Source organism: Equus przewalskii, chromosome 8 (genome assembly GCF_037783145.1).
Source record: "Equus przewalskii isolate Varuska chromosome 8, EquPr2, whole genome shotgun sequence".
In the NCBI taxonomy this organism is placed as follows: Eukaryota; Metazoa; Chordata; class Mammalia; order Perissodactyla; family Equidae; genus Equus; species Equus przewalskii.
The window spans coordinates 44,711,282-44,724,224 of record NC_091838.1 but is presented as its reverse complement, the minus strand read 5'-3'; the positions used below and the strand labels follow the sequence as shown (position 1 = coordinate 44,724,224).

General features: G+C 41.4%; 1 protein-coding gene across 4 annotated transcripts in view; it reads right to left on the bottom strand.

Moving 5' to 3' along the window:
- The window catches only part of CPQ (carboxypeptidase Q), a 462,588-nt gene that overhangs the window by 203,320 nt on the left and 246,325 nt on the right, over positions 1–12,943 (bottom strand). The gene's annotated exons all lie outside the window — the stretch shown is intronic.

Sequence of the window (12,943 nt, the reverse complement as noted above, 5' to 3'; positions counted from 1 at the left end):
TACAGATAATAATATTATTCCTGTTTGTTTTCTCTCTCAGCCCTCTCCTACGTGTGCTGGCGTAACAGTGAGGGTCCGCTTAGAACAGAGTGAAGCCCACACACTGGAGTCTCACAGGCCTGGGTTCAAGTCCTCACTCAGTCTTCAGTGTGAGCTCAACAAGATACACGGCCCTTCAGAGTTTCCATTTCCCCAACTGTAAAATAAGAGTAATGAAACTGTTTTAACGATTTCACCAACTGCATATTAAAGGGGAATATACATTTTAAAAGTACTTTACAGATTAAAAAATATTATACAGATGTTAATTATTAAGGTTATTATTGTACAAACATACAATGGATGACAAGGATAGAGAAAGGTAGCAACAGGTCTAGATATGACCTAGTGAGAAAAAGTCTTGGAATACATTGGTCTTAGAAAACATTACTCACAGTTCCAGGTCTACCATTAACTAGATGGACAACACTGAGCAAAGAATTCAACCTCTTTGGACTAATATTTCTTCAGGTGTCATGAATGTGAATGGAAAGAAGGGGAGAAAACCATGGGCCACACAATGGGCTAGGATTTACACATTCTCTCCCATTTGGTCCAAACAGTAGGCTTCATCAGAAGCATTGTGATATCCATTCTTACAGAGGATGAGAACTGAGGCACTGAGAACTCACTGAAAAGAAGACAAAGCACACAGTGGCGCTCACAAGCCAAACCCTGTTCTGCTAACTGCAAAGCTCATGCTCAACCTGCTCAAGTACTAGACAAAGAATGAAGAGCGACCATGGCTTTGAGCTAGGTGACTTCTAAGGATTTCTTTTAATTCTAAAATATTGCGAGTCTAAAATTTGATAAGTTTTTCCACTTAGTGAAAAATAAAAGCCTAAGTAAAGCAGAGTTAAATCTCTCTTCAGTTTCTACATGACCTCCCTCCACAAATGTTCCCTTGTTTTTCAGGAACAGCAGACTGGCTACTAGTGGGCTGATCAAAGTTCCTTAGATGTCACTCCCAGCTCTTCTCTGGGGGATGGACGTGACTCACGTCATTAGGCTATTACAACTCATCTTTTTCTTCTCACAAAAACGCAGGCCAATAACAGCAGGACAATCACACCACTGGCTTCCAGTACTGTGAGAAAGATCTGCCCACACATCCTCAGCTCCACAGACAGAAAAACACAGCTCTCTTTCTCTTTCACAAGAAGAAAATTGCTAAATTTATAGCATGATACGCTCATGGAAACTATATTGAGAAGAGGAGAGAGAAAACCACTGAGGAATACTCCTCTCTGACCAAGGCCTACAACAGAAGAAAAGCATTAGGGGAAGGCTGCCTTGTGTTAAGTACAAGGCCTCTAACTCCATTTTATTTCCACCGTTACTGATGTAATTGTGAATTCCTGCTGCATTTATAATTAAGAAAGAAACAGATGGTAATGCTTAGTATTAAGCAATAAGGAGTGGCCATTAAAACAATTTAGAATGCCAGCAGTTGTATATGATATCAGAGGTTTAGCTTACCATAACAAAGTTTTATATCCATGGGAAAAGAGGAAGAGAAATTAAGGCCCTTCTTTTCCCCCACAAATCCATTTGCATCACAGCTGTCTCGTCATTGAAGGCACATTGCACATCACAGGCAGACTCCTGGACACATTCGTTGCTGGACACAAAACAGGTCACATCTTGGTTTTATTATAAATTGCCATCGCAAGTGGCAAAACATAAAATCCAAGATGGAACATTCACCAAGCTGTGAAAATGCAGTTGGTGAGGCACTAGAGAATCACTAAAATCACCTGGGTGATGGGGCAGGCTGAGGATAGAGGGAAGAATTCCAGAATATGTTGGGAATGTGGCTGGCAGCCTAGCTCTCCTGGAGAATATACAAAATTGTGTCACAAAATTAAAACCAAACACCCCTCCCCAAAAGTATACGTGTAAATGTGGTGTGTGTGTGTGTGCGTGTAAAACTGGAAAGAGAAATGGCTGTATAATTTTTCCGGTAAGACAAATGTTAATGACAATGTCAATTAGCTGTTAGGAAAGTAATCTATCTCCCATTCCCCTTATACACATGTTTTTGACTTTAGTAATCTGAGCTTCCTGAACAATTTCTCAGCCCTCAACCTGCCCTCAGATTCTTCTTTGAAGTAATTTCATCTCATCGGAGTCACACCACAGTCTCCTAGGGATGCAATTCCCAGGGCGGGGAGATCACTCTCTAAACCAACGTACCCAAGCAGGCAGCAGCTCTCACTCATCTCAATCTGCTTCCATCCTCCTTAACAGTATCTATCACCTGCCAACCCTCAGTCTAAGTCACTAATCTTGCAAGATGCATGGGAGCAGAGTGGTTTCACCTTTAGAACATCCCAAGGCAGCTAATTATAAGAACTTCCTGCTATGAATAGCACTATACATCACAAAATAATGAGGAACAAACTAAGAATTCTGAAATGCACTGTAGTGGTGAAACATTCTCTCCTCAACTTTTCCCCACCCTAAGAGAGAGAAGATGAAATTAAATAAGGAGGTAGTATAGAATAAAGAGAGTGCAGGAACAAGTGGAGCCTTGGGAACCATTGGTAAAAATGTTGAAAATCTATGAACTCATTTTCCATTCAGATGATCCTTAAGAAAATGTTCTCAATGTTCAGAGCCTCCGACTATGTGACAATAGTCATACTTGAGATTCATTATGTCATAACTGTTGGAAAAGCAAATGGAATACAATTCATACCGGCACTTTTGCCAATGTTTTCCAACCAATGGCACATTTATTAACTGTATGACGGGATTCAACAAGTCTTTTCTCATGACCCGCATAGGATACAGGAGGAGAACCCTAAAATTGAGAAAAGGAAATGCCAGCATCCACATTGCCCAGAATAACTTGCAGGCTTAGCTGGATACCAGGAATGAGGTTTTAGACAGGCTGAGAACAGCACGTAAAAGGAAATATGATACTCCACAGCATAGCAGCCTCTCTGGCCAATTAGTGAAGCCATGAAAAGTAGTGATTGGCTCCACTTTCAAAGTTTCATATACCCTTTCTGTGTCAGAGATTGCTGGTTAGTCACCAATTCTGCTCTCTCCTTCATTTACAGCATTAAAAATAGAGGTATAGCAGAGTATATTGCTATTCAGATAGGCCACATTTTCCAGTCTCCTTTTCACTTAGGCATTGGCAGTGTTTTTAAGCTTGCCAACGGCTTGTGAATGAAAATGATAATTGCTACTTCCAGATCTGGACCTTAAGATGTTCCACATTCTCTTTCTCTTTTCTAGGTGACAAGCCAGCTTCTACAATGCAGATGATAACAGTGCCCTAGGTAATAACAGAGAAAAAGACAGAAGGAAACTGTTCCCTGAATAACCGTGAGGAGCAGAGCTACTCAACAGACATGGATCACTCATACCAGGCCTGTTATATGAGCGATAAATAAGCTTCTTTGTTATTTGAACCAGTATACTGTTGGGGTTTTTTTTGTTGCAGCAGCTAGATTTTAACTAATACATTCCCCAAATAGGAACAAAACATATTAAAAATATAAAATATATTATGAATATAATTCATTGTTCAGTATTTACTTTCCTGATCTACTGAGCTCCCTCTATCAATCTGCCTTGGCCAATTCTTCTTCAACATTACTTTGGCAGATCCTATTTTCTAATAGGCATAAAGACATAACTAATAGCAGTTTTGTCATTTTGATAACCTAGAAATCACTCAAAGGCTCCTAAGCAACTCAAGCAGATTAGGGTACCTTCTATATGCATATTCTTGTGCTAAATGCTGGGGGTTTACAGAAGCCCAAGAAATAGACTTTTATTCATGTAGATTTCTTTTCTAAACAACTAGCACCATCTCTTTTCTCCAAACAGTTCATTTTGAAATACTTTTCTGAAACCTGTGATTTTGGCATGGGAAAGTATTGCTATCCTTATTACAAGAAAAGAAACTAAGTATCAGAGGAGTTAATATAATTTCCAAAGAATACAAGGCTCTATTCTGGGACAGAGGTCACCATCTTTCTTCTCATTGTCTAGCACAGTATTCTTAAAGTATGGTCGCTGGATGCTCATGTAAAACACAGAGCCCAGGTGTCCCCTCCACACCCACTGAATCAGAACTGGCTAGGGCCTTGGCAGGAATATGCATTTTTGACAAGTGTCTCAACTGATTCTCATAAAAACTAAGCACAGTACTGTCCTAGATAATGGACATACCTCAAGCCAGCTCACATCTCATTAGCTTCTGAGAAAAAAATTCATTTGTAACATTTAATCTAACAGCAACCGCATCCCAAGTCTCTTCCCCCAGAATTTTAACCTTTTATCTGCACTAGTGTCTCAATTATTTTTCCAGTTTTTTACCAACATAATCTGGCTTCTGGCAGCTACAGTGATATGGCAGATACAGGCTTAAGTATGAATAAACCTTTTTTTCTTTGATTTGGTTAATAAAAGCCTGGATTATTTTTTCAAAAGGAACTTTACAATATATAAAGAGAAAACAAAGCCAAAGAACCCCAAAGAAGAAAAATTAATTGGCAACTACAAGCTTGTCTTACCTTGGAGAAAGTCTTGCTTCCCTTGCTCAACTCAACCCTTTCTGGAGAACCCTGACCCAAGGCCCACCTTTTGGCCAAGCTGCCTTAAATGCCCTGTTTTCTTCACAGACCTATCCTTCATCTCAGATGGGAGCCAGCTGTAATGCAGGAGATAATCTGACAGCCAACTTTCTGTGTGGCAATGTTTATTAGCTGTTCTAAAGCTGCTTTCCACTTTCCTATGCTATTGTCATAGCTACTATGCCTCCATCCTTAACCACATGCTTATAGGCCACTGTCTACTCAGCACCTCATGCCACTCTACTGTCATAAAATCAGAGAAAATCCATGCTTGAAAATGACCATGTGTAGAAATCAGCACATACAGGGCTGCTGTGTTGTAGAACTCCAAGAGGCACTGTTCACATTCTATTCCACGTGAACAGTGCCCGTGGAGTTCATACAATACAAATGGCACCCTGGAGTTGTGCTACTGGCACTACTGCATAAAGTCGTCCCTAAACCGTGCATCAGAATGATCTGGGGAGCTTGTTGCAATTATGGATTCTGGTCCTCTCCTCCTTCCCCACTCTCCTTTCTCTTCCCTTTACCTGAATTGTGATCCATAGGTCTGAGATGGGGCCCTTTTTAAAAAGCATCAGTGGTGATTCTGATGATCAGCATGGTTTTGGAATAAATAATCTCACCCAACTCTTCCATTTTGCAGGTGAAAGAACTGAGTCCCAACAGGACTATGTGGCAGATCAAAGTCACACCCAGCTGGTAAGCCAGAGTTGCAATCAGGTCCCAGATGTTATGACTCTCAACAAGGGCCTTTTGTCTCCATTATTTTAAACAACAAATAACAAAAACATTTCTAGTGGGGATAAAAAGTAGTATGAGATATCTCAAAGTCAAATATGAAATGCTATTTGTATTCTCCTTTGGTTTGATCACCTGTACCATGGCTTCCTTCCATGGCAAATGTGGTCCTGTTTATGCACATCCACAAAACTCTGGGGATGTACCGAGGAGGAAAACTTGGGAGATAAAAGCTTTAGATTCAAAGGAATAATTTTAAAGAAAAATTGGCTTTCCTAAGGACACCCATCAAGGAAGGTGTTGAGGAAGAAGCCTGCTGGCTGGCGAGGGCTGGGTGACCTCCATAAGGTCACCATGTTCAGGGTTTGGTTCTGCCAGGCTGACTTAGAGGACAGATTCATGCCAATCCAATACAGAAAAGCATGATAAGAAGCCAGAGGGCCCGTTTACTATTTTACAACGGGAGGGATTCTTGGCTTAAGAAGTATCAACAGTCTGCTACCCACGAATAGGTACTTCCTCCTAGGACACAAACATACTCCAAACACCAGCAGCTGGCTCCACCAGAAGTTGCTTTTGGAGCAAATTAGAATAAAGGGAATAAGATGCTCTCATGCCATATTTTTTCTCCATGTGGCTTTTCTCTGCTCCAAATAACTTCCTTTGATAAGGAACTTTGCAGAAGGTAGCAGAAGGTATCAGTTATGAGTATAGGCTTCAGAGTTAGACAGATCTGGGTTTGAATTCTGGCTCTAGTATTTATTAGCTGTTTGTCAGTCACTTCTCTGAAATCTGTTTTCTACCTCAAAGGAGTAAATGAGAAAATATACATAAAGCACTTAGTGTGGTGTCAGGCCTCTATTTAAGTGTTTAGAAAATGGTGGCTATGTCTGAAGAGGAGGAGGAGAGAGGTATAGCAGGCAGGAAAGCAAATGTGATCTCCATCAGCCTAATTAGGGAGAGGATGCCCTGGCAACACTCTTCACTCCTAAAATTCCCACCTCCTTTAAAATGCTCACATTATGGTAAAATTCACTTCTTATTAAGTACTGAAAGTTACCCATTAGGCATAATATCAACTTCTACCTTATTCTAAATGTGTTTTAAAAGAATCAATGTCCTTTCTTGTCACTGAACAGTGAAGTGTTGCTGAGACAATGCCCACTACTCTATTTGTTTCCACTTTTAAGCCCAGGCCCACTTTCTTAGCTTGGCTATGATGATTTTAGGGAGAAGGGTACACCCAGAGCAACAAGGCTTAGAAAGAAAGAAAGTGAAACTAGGAAAGATGTCAAGCAATGCCAAGAGAAGTATAACTATGCTGCCATCACTTTGAGCTAAGCCACAGAAGGACACAACAGGTCCTTGGGCAGGTGAATCCACTTAATGCAAGGACTTTTCTGGATGTACTAGAAGGAAAACCTGTATCTCAGAGTAGTTGATAGGACAGAGGAAGATGAGAGGATTTATCTGGCCACTTCCCACCTGTCCCTGTCCCCTGCTTTCTTCTGGTCCAATTTCACCCCACAGGGAGTAAAGTCTTCTGCATTTCCGGATTGTCTCATCCAGCTTCTTCCGACACTCATGGTGCCTCATCCCATGCCCCATGGTTTGGAATCTCATTTCCAAAGTGGCAGGAAGAGCCAGAAACCCCAAGCAAGGGACTGGCTGGCCAGGGGGCACAGAGATACAGCAAGAGCCCAGCTCTCCTAGGGCAGGTGACTGGGTGGTGAGTGCAAGATGCAGTTGGCCCAGATGGGTCTGAAGAGGCATATAAAATGTGTGTCTGATATACCCCTCTCACTGCCCTCCACACACATATTCTGAACCAATCTTGATCTTTCATCATGGAAATTTATAATATATAAGAAGCTTCTGCCTCAGAAACAGGTATGTAAGCAATAAGCAATATTTAGAAGAGCATGAACTTTGGGGAAAGACTACCTGGATTTGAAGCCAGGATCAGACACTTAAGAGCTATGTGACATTGGACAATTTATCTGACCCCTTTGTGCCTCAGTTACCTCATCTGCTAAATAGGTTTGATAATAATACAGCACCTACTTCATAGACTTGCTGTGAGAATGAAATTGCTCATACATATAAAATTAGAAAAGCACCTGACGTATAATAAGTGACATAATAAATATTTGCTATAACGAGACATCTATTCTACAATCTATCATCTGATTCCCTAGGCTCTCCAGCTTGGGGCCCCATCTCTCCCTTTCCATTCAGTCTCCTAAGTAGCTTCCTGATTCTGAGATGAACTTCATGAACTTAGCCCAGTCTGTCCCTCTTTGCCTTAACCGACTTCCTCCTTCCGTATCTTGCTCATCTTGTTGATGTATAGCTCCCACCAGCCCCCTCCTTTGTCACCAACCTCTCAGTCCTCGTATGCTCAGTCTTGTTACTGCCAAATTCCTGGGGTGACAGGTATGAAATTTTTGACATGTTTTGTTAGACACTGCAAGTACTACCAGGACAATCTTATGCAGGTCTTGGGACTCAAAGCTCTCCCAAAGTAAATAAAAATGCTAATTGGCTGTCTGACTACATCTCTCAAATCTCTTGAAGAAAACCCATAGCTCTGCCATTTGACACCCAAAAGATGAGCTCATTAGGAAGCTGCCAAGCAAAAACTATGGCTATGAAATGACGAAGACTACTATGACTAACCATTTCAGAGCTGAGTCACTAGTGGCTAATTCACACATGAGGGACAGTAGTACTTACACAGGATATGATGCTAAAACAGTGCCTTAGTGCATACAATGAAAGACAATCTTTCATTTGGATTCCAAGCTACCTCCCAATTCCCCTACTCTTCATCCAGATTTAACGAAAAACTACTACATGGCCTTAACACCATCAGTCTCTGTGACATTCAAAATGCAGTGGACACAGAGCAGCTAAATCAAAGACGTTAAAAGAACTTTTAGACAAACCATTGTCGAAATACTTGGCAATAAATGTCCACTATTAGTAGAAAAGCACGAAGAGTATGTGGGCCTTCATATAATGGTTTCTGCAATTTCTCTTTGCGATGTTTTACTGTTGATAAGTCTAACTAGCCAAGATAAGTATAAGCACACCACTTCACTACTTCCAATTCATCAGAAAGCTTCTCTGCCTCTTATGATCAGAGAAGAGAAGGCTGGCAATAATTCTACGGACTTGTTAAGAAAAAACCCAGTCCAGATCACCCTGTCCTTCATAAAACCCATACACAAAGAAAGTCCAGAACACAATGTTATTGCTTGTGGCTATCCCCTTTATTGGTGCCATCTTGTGCTCTGTCTCACATCTTCTGGTCCAACTTTTTAGTTCCACAGTTGCTGCAACAACCAGTTGTACATAGGTGTAACTTGACAGCATCTTGCCTCAGCTGTACCTGGCATCTCTCACTTTCTGCCCATGGCTTTCAGTGCCTGCCTCCTGGGAAGGTGACAGGTACTCACTCAGCTATTCTGAGGCATGCACAGACTGGAAGTGCAAGAGAGTTAACACCTCATGGGCAAAGTATGAGCAACGGGGATCAGGTGCTGGTGGATAAATATTCTCCTCTTTCATCTTCTGGCAGACAATTCAACCTGGCTTCTCAGAGGGTTGCAGTGGGAGCATACTCCAGTTGCCCATAGTGGTGAGTAGCTCAACAATGAACCCTTGGATTTGCTTTCCCTCCTTAGCTGTTTCCAGTCTTCCATTTCTGTTCCTTGGGATAATTTTTCAAAATAAACTACTCACATGTAATCCACATCTCAGGCTCTGTTTTTGAGGGGGACACCCAAGCTAAAACAGCTCCACTGAAAATGTTCTCTCTCTATCTTCCTATCAGCTTTACACACTGGATGCAGAGCAAAGAAACTTAATTTAAAATATTCTTCAAAGCCAAATGTATTATGATCATATAGGAGATTACTCCTAGGTATCCATGTACTCCAGAAGCCCTACCAAAGTGTCTAAGTCCATAAACAAATTGGAAAGTTTCACGAGAAGACTTGAAGCCATGCATTACAGACTGGGTTCCCTGGGCAGCAGACCACACCAGAGTTGGGCAGGAAGAATGTTTATGCCTTTGGGATGAACACCTGAGAAAGGGAGGAAAGGATGCAAGAAGGAACAGAAGGAGAAATCAAGTTGTAATGCAGCCCAATGATGGCCTCAGCTGACCTCACTGGCAGCTCTGGAACTAAAATGGCTATTCAGAGTTGTTACATACTGGTCTGAAATAACTGGGCTTTTATACCCCTATGTGAATCAGTCATTGGACGTGGACCACACCAAGACAGGGTGTGACCGTGGATGAGTGGCTTTCTGCCAGTGAAACAATCCCTGAAGGAGATGACACTGGAGGCCATCTGCTGAGTGCATTCTCAGAACCTGGGCCAACAAGTCCTTCCCTGAAGGAAGATGTCCCCGAGGAACCACTGAAGAGATGGAGGAAAATTCAGCTTGGTAAAGGGAAAATCAGGAGAGATATGGACACTTTTTCCAAATGTGTGACAAGCTCTCATGTGGAGGAGATATTGATATTTGTCTTCTATGGGTAGAGATAGGAACAACTGGTGAATATCTGCTTACCGGTAGGAAGATTTTACCTCGAAAGTGAAATCTTTCATATAGGGAGAGCTATCTAAAGGACAAGCATGTGTCAGTAAGAACCTCATGCAGGTGTAAAACAAGGTCTGAATATAGAGCAAATCCAAGAGAGAATATTTAGTTCCCTTCCAACCTTGAGATTCTATGATTCCAAGAATCAGAGTGATGATCATAATGTAAAATTGTCACTTATGCATCATTCATAAACAGCACTATCAGCCCTTAGGCACAAAAAAATAAATACGAAAGTTCTATTTGTCATAGTTACATGAGGAAATAAAGTTGCTAAGCAATAAGAATACTGACTAGTTACCGAAGACATTTCCCAACTTCCAAACATTCAACTCACCAACAAACATCTAGCTAGCTAGCAGTTATCTCTGTCTGTCTATGCATCCACCTATCTATCTTCTGCTCTTCTGCAGCAAATGAAACACTCCACATTCACCCATCTCCACCACTGGGCAACAAAGTAAGCCTTCTCTTGTGACCAGACAGCAGGACATGGCTATCCCAAGGCAGCTCAAAATCAATATATCTAAAAACCAAGCTCTCTTTTCCTTTGCCCACATCCCACTCCAACCCATATTCCTCTGTATACTTTTATTTCTTCAAGGTGGCTCTATTAACTCAGACATTCCAAGCCCAAAATGTTGGAGTTCATGAGTTTTTGAGCCAGACATACTTGATTATGAAACTGACTTTCCCCGTTTACTTATTATACAGACATGAGCAAGTTAGACAAACCTCTCTGAGCCTCCTTTTCTCAATTACATCATTGAAATAATACCTATCTCATCCAGTTGTTTTGCAACAAGAGGATTCTACTGGGGAGAAAAGGTACCAGGAACTGGAAGAGGACAAAAAAGAGGGGCTATCAAAGACAACATCATCCTTTTTTTGTTTTGCCAAGAGTTGGGCCCAAGTCCCTAGAAGATAGAGGAAAGTGTCTTCCTCCATCATCCTGTCCCCCTCATACCGACTTATACCTTCATACCTTGTTCTTCCCCTCATACATTGTTCTGGTACACCTAATGCTAAAAGATGAGTCAAACAGTCATTTTCAGCCTCATGTCTATGTGGAAACGCATTCCAAATTCCAAACGACCTACTTTTTGCACAACTGCTAGTAAATTGGAGATTGTTCAAACTTGAAATAATATAACAAAAAGTCACATTTTAAGTAGGTATGTGACTATACCTATGGTTTCTAATACCCTCTCCAGGCCACTATATTAAAGATCAAAGATACATGCTTGATCAAAACTCCCCATCACTTCACATCAGTGTCCCACCAGCCAGCAGGATCCTTTCTTTTTCCACCACACACCCTTTTTTGCCCACAACCTTTCATCAGCTAGAATATACAAAGTCTTGATCCTAGGTTTCCTTAACACAGATGCCTCCTGGACATCTCATTTATAATTCTCTCTATTCTTATTATCAAATCCACTATGCACTGTGTCACTTTTGAAGTTCTCACCACCCACAGTAGAACATTTATTAATATGCTGGAGCCTCACCATAACTCTATTCATTAAAAGAGGGACTTGGCCGCTGGATGGATAAATGGCTACTCCTCTAAGACTACATTCCTTCTTACTCCCTCCATATTTCCCTCCAAGGGGCCTGAGTTTCTTTCAGACCATTGATTTTTTTAAAGAATGAAGTAGTGTGAGGGGTTTTTTTTGTTTGTTTTTTCTTTCGAGGAAGATTATCCCTGAGTTAATATCTGCTGCCAATCCTTCTCTTTTTGCTGAGAAAGATTGGCCCTGCGCTAACATCTGTGCCCATCTTCCTCTACTTTATATGTGGGACGCCTACTACAGCACGGCGTGCCAAGCGATGCTATGTTTGCACCCGGGATCCGAACTGGCGAAGCCTGGGCCGTCGAAGTGGAATGTGCGCACTTAACCGCTGCGTCACCGCGCCGGCCCCAGTATTGTGAGGCTTAATAGCAGTATCATAACAAAGCAGCACTGCATCATCCCACAATTTACAGTTCACCTATCTTTTGCTAGTTCATCATCTGAATAGTAGGATGTTCTTCTCAAGTACCATCAATGATTCTACACCCACTGCCTCCTCAGCAGAAAGAGCCTACTTTTACCTTTCCTTCTGTAGGGAAAAAAAAGAATTGCCCCCAAGACTACTAATCTTGAAGAGTGGCAACTACCATTCATTGAATAGCAACTCTGTGCCAAAGCTTTTATGGACAATATCTCACTGAATCCTCAAGCAACTTAGTACGGCATATGAACACCGTTTTGAGAAGGGAAACCTGAGGCTCAGAGATCCTGAACTGGACAGTGCATCATCGTAGATGACTCAGCCCCAACCTCTGTCCCTGTTCCTCTCTGCTTAAGATTCCAATTCTTAGTAGTGGGAGCTGGCAGTCCACCAGAAGCACAAAGGATGGGAGAGGGGCCATTGTCAAAGAAAGGAATCCTAGGCAGACAAAAACACCTTTCTCAAGCCCTGATTCCTTAATTAGAGGCTTCCTACAATTTTTTTCACTTCTCTGCCCTAAATGTAAGAAAATAGAATTCAAAGTAACTCCAGATTTTGAAAGAATGATTATCTTCAGGAGAGTCACATCTACCCCACTTCAGAATGGTGTGCAGATTAAAAGGAAACGTTTAACCACTCGAAACAGCACATTTTTGTGAGATTCTCCCTTTCTGTGATTTCAATAATTTCCTGCAAAAAAAAAATCAACCCTAGAGTCTTATTCATCTTTCATAGAGCTAATACAGAAACAACTATATAAATAAAAATCATTTGAGGTAACAGAGTGGCTCTGCAATGTGCGGTGTCACTATCAAAGCCCACATATTTTCTAACCTCATGAGCAGATGAAGAGCACAGAGGTTGAACTCATGGGCTTCAGAGACTGAATGACTAAGGTTTAATTTGCCCACTCCTACATTTACTAGTCCAGTGGGCATGGATAAGTTGACTAATCT